At 43.5% G+C, this 14490-nt stretch overlaps 1 protein-coding gene across 3 annotated transcripts in view; it reads right to left on the bottom strand.

Annotated features, from left to right (window-relative positions):
* Positions 1-14490, bottom strand: part of KCNS3 (potassium voltage-gated channel modifier subfamily S member 3) — a 50198-nt gene that overhangs the window by 35039 nt on the left and 669 nt on the right. The window contains exon 1 of one of the 3 annotated variants that reach the window (XM_025354137.1): positions 14215-14365. The exons of 1 other annotated variant lie outside the window; for it this stretch is intronic. The gene's annotated coding sequence lies outside the window, so the exon portion shown is untranslated. Of the gene's footprint in view, positions 1-13557; positions 13638-14214; positions 14366-14490 lie in introns of those variants that run through there. One more of the 3 variants, XM_025354140.1, reaches the window with a different exon arrangement.

The raw sequence follows: 14490 nt of genomic DNA, 5'->3' as shown, positions 1-14490 counted from the left end.
GAATGGCGGAAACCCGGGGGGGGGGGGTTGGAGGGGGGGTTGATAAGGCCCCAGCCCCCCCCGGCGGGGGTAAAAGGGGAAGACCCCCCAAAAAAAAAAAAAAAAAAAAAAAAAAAAAGAATTTGAACAGGGTGAGAAGCCCCCTGGCCAGAACTCAGGAAAGGGTGTGGATCTGGCATGCAGACTTCACAGGCCGGGAAGAACTAAAGCCCCTTCTTTCTCAGCTGGGAGGCGGATAGCCTTGGGCAAGTTTCTAAGACCCTCTCACCCTCCACCTGGAAATAGACTCCAGGCTGTAGGATGGGACACGGTGGGAGTGGGACCAGCCCTTCGGTTTGTCTGGGAACTGGGTGAGGCCTGTGACTGCCAGCTTTCCCCCACTTAACTGAAAACCTGCATGACTCAGCAGAGGCAGCCATAACCCTCCTAGGTACACATCTCCAGTGACCTGGGTATCTCACCTCCATCCCCCACAGCAGCCACAGCAAGACCCCCCCAAGGAGAGTCTGAGCTCAGACACGTGTGCCTAGCCCCATCCCCACCTGATGGTCCTTCCCTAGCCACCTTGGTAACTGAAGATAAAGGGCATATAACCTTGAGAGTTTTAGGGCCCCACCCACTGCTGGTTCCTCCTCATACTAGCACAGCTGAAAGTGCCACCTCCTGGCAGGGGGCCAACCAGCACAGAAATAGAGCATTAAACTACCAAAGCTAAGGATCCTCATGGAGTCCATTGGACCCTCTGCTACCTCCACCAGAACAGGCACTGGTATCCACGGCTGAGAGACCCATAGACAGTTCACATCACAGGACTCTGTGCAGGTAACCCCCAGGACCAGCCGAGCCAGGCAGACTTACTGGGTGGCTAGACCCAGAAAAGAGACAACAATCACTGCAGTTCGGCTCACAGGAAGCCACATTCATAGGAAAAGGGGGAGAGTACTACATCAAGGGAACACCCCATGGGACAAAAGAATCTGCACAACAGCCTTCAGCCCTAGACCTTCCCTCTGACAGAGCCTACCCAAATGAGAAGGAACCAGAAAATCAACTCTGGTAATATGACAAAACAAGGCTCTTCAGCACCCCCAAGCAAATCACACTAGTTCACCAGCAATGGATCCAAACCAAGACGAAATCCTGATTTACCTGAAAAAGAATTTGGGAGGTCAGTTATTAAGCTAAACAGGGAGGGACCAGATAAAGGTGAAGCCCAATGCAAGGAGATCCAAAAAAATGATACAATAAGTGAAGGAAGAAATATTCAAGGAAATAGACAGCTTAAAAAGAAAACAATAAAAATTTCAGGAAACTTCAGACCCACTTTTAGAAATGTGAAATGCTCTGGAAAGTCTCAGCAACAGAACTGAATAAGCAGAAGAAAGAAATTCAGAGCTTGAAGACAAGGTCTTCGAATTAACCCATCCAACAAAGACAAAGAAAAAAGAATAAGAAAATATGAACAAAACCTCAAAGAAGTATGGGATTATGTTACATGACCAAACCTAAGAATAATCAGTGTTCCTGAGGAAGAAAAGAATTCTAAAAGCTTAGAAAATATATTTGGGGGAATAATCGAGGAAAACTTCCCCGGCAGTGCTAGAGACCTAGACATCCAAATCCAAGAAGCACAAAGAACACCTGGGAAATTCATCACAAAAAGATCTTCACCTAGGCACATTGTCATCAGGTTACCCAAAGCTGAGATGAAGGAAATAATTTTAAGAGCTGTGAGACAGAAGCACCAGGTAACCCATAAAGGAAAACCTATCAGATTAAGAACAGATTTCTCAGCAGAAACCCTACAAGCTAGAAGGGACTAGGGCCTTATCTTCAGTCTCCTCAAACAAAACAATTATCAGCCAAGAATTCTGTATCCAGCAAAACTAAGCATCATATATGAAGAAAAGATACAGTCTTTTTGAGACAAACAAATGCTGAGAGAATTCGCCATTACCAAGCCACCACCACAAGAACTGCTAAAAGGAGCTCTAAATCTTGAAACAAATCCTGGAAACACATCAAAACAGAACCTCTCTTTTTTTTTTTTTTTTTTTTTTATTGAGACGGAGTCTCGCTCAGTCGCCCAGGCTGGAGTTCAGTGGCGCAATCTCGGCTCACTGCAAGCTCCGCCTCCCGGGTTTACGCCATTCTCCTGCCTCAGCCTCCCAAGTAGCTGGGACTACAGGCGCCCGCCACCACGCCTGGCTAATTTTTTGTATTTTTAGTAGAGACAGGGTTTCACTGTGTTAGCCAGGATGGTCTCGATCTCCTGACCTTGTGATCCGCCCGTCTCGGCCTCCCAAAGTGCTGGGATTACAGGCGTGAGCCACCACGCCCAGCAAAACAGAACCTCTTTAAAGCAAAAATCACACAGGACCTATAAAGCAAAAATACAAGTTTAAAAGCAAAAACAAACAAACAAAAACACAAACTACACAGGCAACAAAGAGCACGATGAATGCAATGGTATCTCACATTTCAATACTAACATTGAATGTAAATGACCTAAATGCTCCACTTAAAAGATACAGAACTACAGACAGGATAAGAATTCACCAACTATCTGCTGCTTTCAGGAGACTCACCTAACACATAAGGAGTCACATAAACTTAAAGTAAAGGGGTGGAAAAAGGCATTTCATGCAAATGGACACCAAAAGTGAGCAGGGATAGCTATTCTTATATCAGACAAAACAAACTTTAAAGCAACAGCGGTTAAAAGAGACAAAGAGGGACATTATGTAATGGTAAAAGGCCTTGTCCAACAGGAAAATATCACAATCCTAAACATATGCACCTAACACTGGAGCATCCAAATTTATAAAACAATTACTAACAGACCTAAGAAATGAGATAGACAGCAACACAATAATATCAGGGGACTTCAGTACTCCACTGACAACACTAGACAGGTCATCAAGACAGAAAGTCAACAGAGAAACAATGGATTTAAACTATACCTTGGAACAAATGGACTTAACAGATATATACAGAACATTTCATCCAACAACCAAAGAATACACACCCTATTCAACAAATGGAACTTTCTCCAAGATAGACCATATCATACGCCATAAAATGAGCCTCAATAAGTTTAAGAAAATTGAAATTATATGAAGCACGCTCTCAGACCACAGTGGAATTAAACTGGAAATCAATTCCAAAAGGAACCTTCAAAACCATGCAAATACATGGAAATTAAATAACTTGCTCTGAAATGAGCATTGGGTCAAAAATGAAATCAAGATGGAAATTTAAAAATTCTTCGAACTGAATGATAATGATGACACAAACTATCAGAACCTCTGGGATACAGCAAAGGCAGTGTTAAGAGGAAAGTTCATAGCCCTAAATGCCTACCTCAAAAAGTCTGAAAGAGCACAAACAGACAATCTAAAGTCACACCTCAAAGAACTAGAGAATCTAGAACAAACTAAACCCAACCCCAGCAGAAGAAAGGAAATAACCAAGATCAGAGCAGAACTAAATGAAATTGAAAGAAACAAAAAAAATTACAAAAGATAAATGAAACAAAAAGCTGGTTCTTTGAAAAGATAAATAGAATTGATAGACCATTAGCAAGATTAACCAAGAAAAGAAGAGAGAAAATCCAAATAACCTCACTAAGAAACGAAACAGGAGATACTACAACTGACAGCACTGAAATACAAAAGATCATTCAGGGCTACTATGAACACCTTTATGCATATAAACTAGAAAACATAGAAGAGATGGATAAATTCCTGGAAAAATACAACCTTCCTAGCTTAAATCAGAAAGAATTAGATACCTGAACAGACCAATAACAAGCAGTGAGATTGAAGTGGTAATTTTTAAATTGCCAAAAAAAAAAAAAAAAAAAAAAAGCCAGGACCAGCTGGATTCACAGCAAAATTCTACCAGACATTCAAAGAAGAATTGGTACCAATCTTTTTGACACTATTCCACAAGACAGAGAAAGGAGGAATCCTTCCTAATTCATTCTATGAAGCCAGGATCACCCAAAACCAGGAAAGGACATAACCAAAAAAGAAACTACAGACTGATATCCTTCATGAACATAGATGCTAAAATCCTTAACAAAATACTAGCTAACCAGATCCAACAACATATCAAAAAGATAATCTACCATGATCAACTGGATTTCATACCAGGGATGCCAGAATGGTTTAACATACACAAGTCAATAAATGAGATACATCACATAAACAGAATTAAAAAACAAAAATCACATGATCATCTCAATAGATGCAGAAAAAGCATTAGACAAAATCCAGCATCCTTTATGATTAAAACTGTCAGCAAAATCGGCATATAAGGGACATATCTTAATGTAATAAAAGCCATCTATGACAAAACCACAGCCAACATAATACTGAATAGGGAAAAGTTGAAAGCATTGCCTCTGAGAACGGAAACAAGACAAGGATGCCTACTGCCACCACTCCTCTTCAACATAGTACCTGAAGTCCTAGCCAGAGCAATCAGACAAGAGAAAGAAATAAAGGGCATCCAAATTGGTAAGAAGGAAGTCAAACTGTCACTGTTTACTGGTGATATGATCACTTACCTGGAAAACTCTAAGGACTCTTCCAGAAAGCTCCTAGAGCTGATAAAAGAATTCAACAAAGTTTCTGGATACAAGATTAACATACACAAATCAGTAGCTCTTCTATACACCAACAGCGACCAAGTAGAGAATCAAATCAAGAACTTAACCCCTTTTACAATAGCTGCAAAAAAATAAAATACTTAGGAATATACCTAACAAAGGAGTCAAAACACCTCTACAAGGAAAACTACAAAACACTGCTGAAAGGAATCATAGATGAGACAAACAAATGGAAACACATCTCATGCACATGGATGGGTAGAATCAATATTGTGAAAATGACCATACTGCCAAAGGCAATCTACAAATTCAATGCAATCCCCATCAAAATACCACCATCATTCTTCACAGAATTAGAAAAAACAATTCTAAAATTCATATGGAATCAAAAAAGAGCCCACATAACCAAATCAAGACTAAGCAAAAAGAACAGATCTGGAGGGATCACACTACCTGATTTCAAACTATACTGTAAGGCCATAGTCACCAAAGCAGCATGGTACTGGTATAAAAATAGGCACATAGACCAATGGAACAGAATAGAAAACCCAGAAATAAACCCAAATACTTACAGCCAACTTATCTTTAACAAAGCAAACAAAAACATAAAGTGGGGAAAGAACACCCTTTTCAACAAATGGTGCTGGGATAATTGGCTAGCCACCTGTAGGAGAATGAAATTGGATGCTCATCTCTCACCTTATACAAAAATCAACAAGATGGATTAAGGACTTAAACCAAGACCTGAAACTATAAAAATTCTAGAAGATAGCATTGGAACAATAACAAAAATTCTATAAGATAACATTGGAAAAACCCTTCTAGATATTGGCTTAAGCAAGGATTTCATGACCAAGAACCCAAAAGCAAATGCAATAAAAATGAAGATAAACAGCTGGGACCTAATTAAACTAAAGAGCTTTTGCATGGCAAAAGGAACAGTCAGCAGAGTAAACAGACAACCCACAGAGTGAGAGAAAATCTTCACAATCTATATATCTGACAAAGGACTAATATCTAGAATCTACGACAAAAACAAACTCAAACAAATCAGTACAAAAAAAAATCCCGTCAAAAAGTGTGCCAAGGACATAAATAGACAATTCTCAAAAGAAGATATACCAATGGCCAACAAACATATGAAAAAATGCTCAACATCACTAATGATCAGGAATACTCCTGCAAGAATGGCCATAATCGAAAAACCAAAAAACAGTAGATGTTGGAGTGGATGTGGTGAACAGGGGACACTTCTATACTGCTAGTGGGAATGTAAACTAGTACAACCACTATGGAAAACAGTGTGGAGATTCCTTAAAGAACTAAAAGTAGAACTACCATTTGATCCAGCAATCTCACTACTGGGTATCTACCCAGAGGAAAAGAAGTCATTATTCGAAAAAGATAAATGGATGCACGTTTATGGCAGCATAATTCACAATTGCAAAATCGTGGAACCAACCCAAACGCCCATCAATCAATGAGTGGATAAAGAAACTGTGATATATACAGATATAGATAGATACATACATAGAGAGAGAGAGAGAGATGAGATGATAGAATACAATGCAGCCATAAAAAGGAATGAATTAACAGTATCTACAGTGACCTAAATGAGATTGGAGACTATTTTCTAAGTGAAGTAACTCAGGAATGGAAAATCAAACATCGTATGTTCTCACTGATATGTGGGAGCTAAGCTATGAGGATGCAAAGACGTAAGAATGATACAATGGACTTTGGGGACTCAGGGGGAAGAGTGGGAGTGGGGTGAGGGATTAAAAGAGTACAAATAATGTGCAGTGTATACTGTTCGGGTGATATGTGCAAAAAATCTCACAAATCACCGCTAAAGAACTTACTCATGTAACGAAACACCACCTGTACCCAAATAACTTATGGAAAAATAAAAACAATAATAATAATAAAAGAAGAGAAAAAATAATAAAACAAAAATTACATGAGAAGGCAACGTGTGCTGCTTTAAATCTAGAGAGACTGGGAGAAGAAAATTCAGTGCTCATCACCAAAAAGATGCACCACACTGACATTCAATTTCTAATTACATCAAGAAGTCTGGGGAACCTGCTTAAAAAACAAAGTTCTCAGGTTTTGCATAAACTTTGACAAGACTCCTAAGTTCACATCTCAAAAGAGCCTACTTTATAGGAATTGTGGTTTAAGGAGAAGATAAGAGGGCATGGGAACACCGATACCTTTTCACACTGTGGCAAAGGTGAGTGGGTGGGTGGGTTGATGGATGGATGGATGGATGGATGGATGGATGGATGGATGGATGGATGGATGGATGGATGGATGGACATTTAAATGGGTGGGTGGAAGAATGGGATGGATGGATGGACATTTAAATGGCTGGGTGGAAGAATGGGATGGATGGATGGATAGATGGATGGATGGATAGATGGATGGGACACACAGATGAACACTGCCATACATGGTACTTTCTTTTTATCCTTTTATCCCAGAGGAGACAAGCTCTGTCATGGAGGCTCAGGCCTGAGCCTCAGGGTTGAATCTCATCTTCGTAACATCTAAGCACCAAGGGAAAGAAGACCGGGGTCTTATGTCAGTGGCCGCATGAAGGTACCACACTTAGAAAACTCAGATCTTAAAAACCCACACACACAAAAAAACACTGCCAAGAAGTGTTTTGTCTTTGAACTCAAAGACAAGAATAATGAAATGCTTTTGCCACAACATCTCCACTCAATCCAAATCTACAAACAACAGTCTTTAACCATGAAGGTCTCCCATCTCTTTGGCCAATTACATTTTTATCTCAAGTAAATCATAGGAAATGGTTTTCAGTTCACCATGGCATGTCCATCAGGGCTTAGGAAAGCCAGTCCATTCCATAGCGGAATAAAAGTAAAAAATATATAAGCATGTTGAAGCCTCAAATTTAGTCTGCTGGCATTCTTTTGTCTCAATACACTAATTATTTGCCAGGATTTAAGCCAGCATTCCTAAAGTTCAGAGGCAGCAAATGACTTGACTGATCTTTGGAGTAACTTTCTGTTCTATGGTCCTATTTATACTCTCATTCCCTACAACTAGAAATTCATCACTGGATACTCTATCCTTCTTCAATGCCCCATCAGGCTATCTGTGATGGCCATTTTTGATGTTTAGGCCAGTATATTCTGTTAAATGTGATGTGATGGTTAATTTTATGTGTTAACTTGGCTGGGTCACAGGGTGCCCAGATATTTGGTCAAACATTATTCTGAGTGTTTCTCTGAGGGTATTTTGGAAGACACTGGCATATAAATTGGTAGGCTTTGAGTAAAGCAGATTGCCTTCTATAATGCTGGTGGGCTTCATCAAATCAGCTGAAAGCCTGAACAGAACAAAAAGTCTGGCCTCCCTCAAACAGCAAAGAATTTTCCAGCAGCCTGCCTTCGGACTTCATTGTAACATCACCTCTTCCAGGCTGTATAGCAACTGCCTCCAAACTTGAAATGGAGTGTTGGCTCTCCTGGGTTTCCAGCCTGCTGGCCCATCCTGCAAATTTTGGACTTGCCAGTCTCCATAATTGTGTGAACCAATTTCTTATGATAAATCTCTTTCTAACGTATGCACATCCTATTTGTTCTTCTTGTCTAGAAAACCCTAACACAAATGGGTTCTCAGAAAACAGACCAGATTTACCTCTCTTATCTTTTTAACAGATATCCATGTGTCCAGAGGAAGTGTCTCATGCAATGAAGAAGACCAGGTAAGGAGGGGAGTCCCACTGAAACACAAAAAGTGGCTCATAACCATGCCCAGGGCTCTCCATCAGTCCTTATCCCATCTACATTGGAAGGGTTACTGTCTCCTCACAGTAAACTGTCTCCAGACTTTATTATTAGTGTCTCTTCATTTAAGCTAATTTGAAAGCAGCTTATCCATGATCAACAGTGAGCAAATGCTTAGAATCCCACCACAAATGTTCCTACATCCCCATTCATCATTCTGCTAATTCAATTTATAAAAAATAATCCAAATTAACACATATAAATAATGTTATTAAAGACCATTGCAGGAAGGTTGCATTTTTAAAAGAAATTATAAAATCACCAGGCAGTAAGGAAAAACAAAAAAACAAAAAAACAGGGAAGGACAAGTGATATGCTCAGTTACCCAGATTTGGGGACAGAACCAAAGCTAGGATTCAAATATCTAATCTTCTAGAAGTACTCAAAGTGATATGCTTAAAGTTACCTAGATTTTGAGATAGAGCCAGAGATAGGATTCAAATGTCTAATCTTCTAGAAGTGCTATGTAACTACATACAGAGGTATATATGTGTTAATTTACCAAGGAGCTGGACTCACATCCCTAACCTCAGAAAAGCTTGCCTTCCACATAGACACAAACCTGCCCCCACACCCATCCTGTGTCTCTGCTCCGTTTCACAACCAAGCTATATGTGTATGGTCTGCACTTCCTCACCTCCATTCACCTTTCAAGCCAGTCCAATCTCACTTTAGGTCCCACTTCTGCAACACACCTCCAAAAGAGGCTTCTGCTTCCCATGCTTGCACCTCTCCAGTCTATTCTTCTATCTGTTCTTCACAGCCTTCCCAGGCAATCTTGTATAAATTTAAATTGGCTTGTGACACTCACCTTCTGCAAATCCATTTTTCACAGCCCTCAGAATAAACCATAAGACCTTGAACTTGACCTAAAGGGCACAGCTTGATCTGACCCCGGCCGGCCCTCTTCTACAACTTCCTCCCAGCTGTCCCCACCCTTGTTCTCCTGAAGTTCCTGAATAGAACAAAAAGAGGTTCAGTGCTCATTCCTGCCTTAGAATCCTCAGCCTGGAATTCTCTTTCTCCCACTCTTCACTTAATGGACTCCTTTCATCACTCAAAATGAAATGTCTCCTCTTTAGAAAGGTCTTTCCTGACCCTCTCATCTAAACTAGTGACTCCCTACCCTTGTTACTCTCTCCCATGAAGTCCTTTAGAGCACTTACCACCACTGAAATTTTGCATTGGTTTGTTTAATGCCTGTCTCCTCCCACTTCTCACCCCACCCCACCCCACCCCCGTTTCCTTTACCACAGTATACCCCGCACCTAGCATAGTACATAACATCATGTAAGTACTCAAATACTTGTTGAATGAATGTATGTACAGATTTGAATATATAATGAGAATATATATATGTGACTATGTAAGTTAATCATTATGTCACCTTTGGTGAGCATCTGGTAAGTGCTCGGATGACTGATTGGTAGGACAGTCAGCAAGATACTTCATTCATTTGGGACTTCACCAAACTCACTGAAGCTGGCTGCTGCCAACATTAACTGCTTAACTGTAACATTATTGGCTAAAAGGATCTGGAGTCTCCAGATCCTTATGCCTCTATCATTCGATACTTGTGCAACTGAAAACAATATTTATACAGCATCTCCTCAAAGCAAATCATAGTGCAAGGCTGTGCGGGATTCCAAAGAGAATGAGACCTCTTGCCCACAAGAAAAATACCACAACCTAGTCTAGTAACTATTTTTAGCTTATTAAAGAGTTTACTTTTATAATGTGCAGATTTTGATCCTCTTAACAACTGTGAAAAAAAGTATAATGTGCAGGTATGCTAAAAAGTTTCAAAAGATGATCTAGAGAAATGATAAAGAAAAACAGGGATGAAAATTCTAAATCAGCTTCTACACTTTATTTTACATTTTAAGCCTTGTTACTATGTTCATGATAATTGAGTATTCACTCCAGGCTTCACCAAACAGCAGGCCCCTGAAAAAATAAAACAACACTCTCCTCTTTCTCCTCCTCCCCAGCTTGTACTTACTCCCCATCCCCTGCCTCCACTAAGTACCCAGGGTAGTCCAGACCGGCAAGCAAAGGCCAGGTCCAGGATGAAATTCAAACTCAGTCCCCCACTCCCCAAGGACTCTGGATAACTCGCTGTCCTCCTGTTCTGCTCCCTAGCTCCAGACAGAAGTAAGGCAGAAAGATGCTGGACTTCAAGTCAGATGACCCCTGACTGTGTCCAAGTTCAAGGCTCACTTTGCCTTAATTTCTTCATCAGCAATATGGGCTTCCTAACTTCCATCCTGCCTACAGCTTATAACTCTCAGTTGCTCTGAGGACATGAAAGTTCCTACAAACCACAATATGTTGTACAAATGTGACCGAGTCATTGTGATTTTTATCAGGACTTAAGTATTTAGTATCTTATATTGTTCTATCTTGTCTCATTGATCTAGAGTCTCCAGATCCACTACAAGTTCAAGCTCAAAGACCACGTCATAGATTCTACCTACCTTCGTTGCCTGTAGTACTGGGCACTTAGCACCTATACAATAAGTACTTGTGAATTGGTCACTGGTTGATTTACCTGACAAAAGTGAGTCATAGTGCAAAGTGTTCTGTGATTTTTCTGAATTTCTTACATTGATCAACATATTTTCTGAAAATCACCATAATGTTTCCCTGGCCCATGATCTTTATGGTTTATCTTCCTTTTTTCCTAACCAGCTGGGCAGAATTTCACTGAAAAGCAGACTATTTTGTCAAAGGCAAAAATAATATTTTGCTAATGCAGTCTTTAAGGTTCCTTTTAAGGCTGAGACATGGGACCCAAAAGTCACTTGATAACAGCAAGCCCCCTCTGTCACTGTTCAACAAACGCAATCCGATATCCCACTAAGCACAGGGTACAGTGTTGGAACTGTAGCAATAAATGAGGAAGACTGAATCTCACAGTGGCTCTGCAGTCAGACTGCCAGGGATAGAATCCTAGCTTCACCTTTTCCAGGCTGGGTGACCTTGTACAAGTTTCTCAGTTTGTCTCTCTCTCCTCCTCTAAAGTAGGGTAATAATAGAACCTATCATCCTAAGATTGTCATCAGGATGAAACGAGTTAATACATGTAAAAGTTTTCAGCTTTTAGTGCCTAGTACAGGGTAACAACAAATATTAGAGATCTAGATCAATGTAGCTAAACAGACCAAGACCCAGATTAGCAAAATGACACATCAAGTCAAGGAGCCTTAAAGAAATACGTATCAGAGCTGGAAACCAGGTCCCCACATCCTATTCTCTTCTCTATGATGTTTCTTTGTGGGTATTTCACACAGGTGGCACTCTGGAAGATCCACTTTCCTGACACCTGATAAACAGAGTCAGTAAACACACCCACCTTCTCCTCTGCTTCAACCTAACCTGCAGAGCCAATCTTCCTGCTAGTGAGACTTCAGGCCCGCCATTTCCCATTGGCCTCCTATCTGACTCAACATGCACCTGGGGGGTTCCATCTACTGCTGGCTCCCACAGCAATACTGCAGTGAAGAAAGCAAGCATCACATCCTCATGCAGTTCTTATGAGAATTAAATGAGATAATGCCTGGAAAAGTGCCTAGCAGAGTATCTGATATATAGTATGCAGCCAATAAATGTTATCTACTAAAAAACAGAAGAAGGAAAAGAAGGAGCAAAACCCTGTGGTGCCTACTGTCTCAAAGCTGATACACATTCCAACAGCAAATGCCAGACACAGGGCAGATTGAGATGGGTGGTAGAACAGAAGGATGCACGTCTGTGAAGAATTACAGTGAAGGGCAAAACCCACTGAAGATAGGAGGGAGCTGCAGTTCCCACTCTTCCCCTTCCTTCTTAAAATAAGACGATAATACTGTTGGTGCTTTGCTGGCAAACTCAAGCTCCAGAGTTTTGGGGTTTTAATAATATTTCAGAACAGAACAAAGACTGATTCTGACCTCCCAATTTGCCCTCATACGCTTGACCAGCAAAACCTTAGCGTAGGTTCTATTCAGGCAATAATGGCTCAGACAAAAGATTAAATTAAAACAGATCCCACAAGTCTCCTTAGTATATTCACAACATGCTTTGGCCTCTATGGCACTTCCATATAACCTTCTCCGTATCCCAATATTGACAATTCCTAGTTCGGAAATGACAAACATAATATTAGAACAAGAGAAGAAGGGAAGCTGGTGAGAAAGAAAGAACAGACTAGACTGGGTGCAGAAATCATATCATCCATTTGCTGTCTGTCCCCGAGTGCATCCTGGGGCCTGGCCCATGGCAGGCTGGTTGGAAATGCATACTGAACGAGTCAATCTCCTCAAGAAGGTCACAACCCAGGTAAGAAGTGGAGTCTACACATTACACCAAGTTCAGATAGAGAATCAAAGCCACCTCTTCGGCTCCAGATATGCAGGGAGGACAAAGCATGAGAGCATATGCCTTCAGCAAGGAGACAGGTGCGTGCTTCCTGTTTACCTGGGCAGATATTTGCAAATAGTCTAAGAAGGGGGGCAACTAGGAGTGACTTACACAGTTCTAAGTGAATGGTTATGCAAATCGCTTGAGCAAATACAGGGAAAGAAACAGGAAAGGTTCTGAACTGGTTTTCCTCCTCTGCCCCAGTATTTTCAGAGGGTACGGTGAAAGACAAAAAACCCGAAGGCTCCGGGCCAACCGCAAAGCTACTCTCCAGGAGGAACGTAAGGAACACCTACCGCCCCTCCCCCAACTTCGCGCCTTGGCACCAAACCAGGGCCCCTGGGTCATTTTGGCAGGTGGAGGTAGCTCTTTGCTGTCCTCGGCCCCTGCCGCGGGCCACCCGAGTGAAGCTTTCGGCTCGGTCTCCCCAGAAAAAACCGGGGGAAGACATCAAGGATGCAAAAGGTGCTCCTTTCTCCAAATGAACGAGAAGGGACAGAGCGGGGTGGGGGGTGCAGGACAAGCCCTGCAATGCGAAAGGCGCCCAGCCAGGCTCGCCGCGGCCCCTGCCGGCAAGACTGGCTCGCTTGCTAGCCAAGGTGCCTCAGGAGGTCGGGCAGCCACCCAGAAGGGCGCGGAAAAGAGGAGTTCCTGACCCCGGGGCACCCATCCCCACCACTGCCACTGATCCAAACGCGGAGTCCGCAAGTGACTCCACACCTGTGCTGCAAGCCCCACGCCATCCCCAACCCAGGGCGCAGGGCTGCACAAGAGCAAGGACTCTGGGTTCACTCTTCCCTGCAACTGTCGCGGGGCGCCTAGCACAGCTGCAGGGCAAAGGGGAGGGGAGGAACGACAAAGAAGGCGGAGCAGACGGCCCGGGAAGCATTTACAAGCGCCAGGAAAGCGCCTCCTCTCGAGGAAGGGCAGGAACGGCTTCCCGGCCAAGGAAACGCCCCGGGGATACCCCTGCGCGAGGTGCCGCCTTTCTCCGGCTCATTGATTCTCCCGCCTCCAGCTGGTCCTCCCCCATGGCCATAGCCCACCCTACTCCCCGAAAGCTGATCCTAAATACCTTCCCCGAGGCTTTCAAAGGAACCCAGACACCGGTTCAGCAGCCCGCAGCTCACGCAACAGGCGGAGCCTTGGGGCTCCAGCGACGGCGGGCTCTCGGCACCAGAGCATGCGGACGCCGCAAGCCAGGCGCCCAGCAGCACAGAAAGTGCCCTGCGGCCGTAGACCCTCGGGGTCGTGCACCCGCGACCTGGACCACAGGGGACTGTGGCAGCAAAAGGTGGGGGAAGGCGCGGTAAAGTTGCAGGGTCGCCCGGAGAAGTCCCCGGAGCGCGCAGTGAGGTGGGGACGCCAGCCAGGTACCTGCAGGAGTCCGGGCGCATCCGGCTCGCTCCGCTCTGCGACGCCGTCCGCCAGCGCTGCAGGGATCAGGCCTCGCGGCGCAGCCCCGCGCCTGCCGCCGCGGCGGCGAGGAGAGCCGGGCGGCCCGCGTCTGCCGGTCTGTCCGTCGGTCCCGCCCAGCTGGAGCGAGGCTCCCGGGAGCTGCGGGCGGGGCGGGGCGGGGCCCGCCGCTCGGCCGCCGCCCCATTGGTCGCAGCTCCGCCAGCCCCTCGCTTCGGGCTGGCAGCCGGGCGCCCC

The sequence above is a fragment of the Theropithecus gelada genome, chromosome 13, assembly GCF_003255815.1.
Source record: "Theropithecus gelada isolate Dixy chromosome 13, Tgel_1.0, whole genome shotgun sequence".
NCBI classification, from domain to species: Eukaryota; Metazoa; Chordata; class Mammalia; order Primates; family Cercopithecidae; genus Theropithecus; species Theropithecus gelada.
The sequence above is the reverse complement of the archived record's forward strand: the minus strand, read 5'-3'. Positions and strand labels throughout refer to the sequence as shown.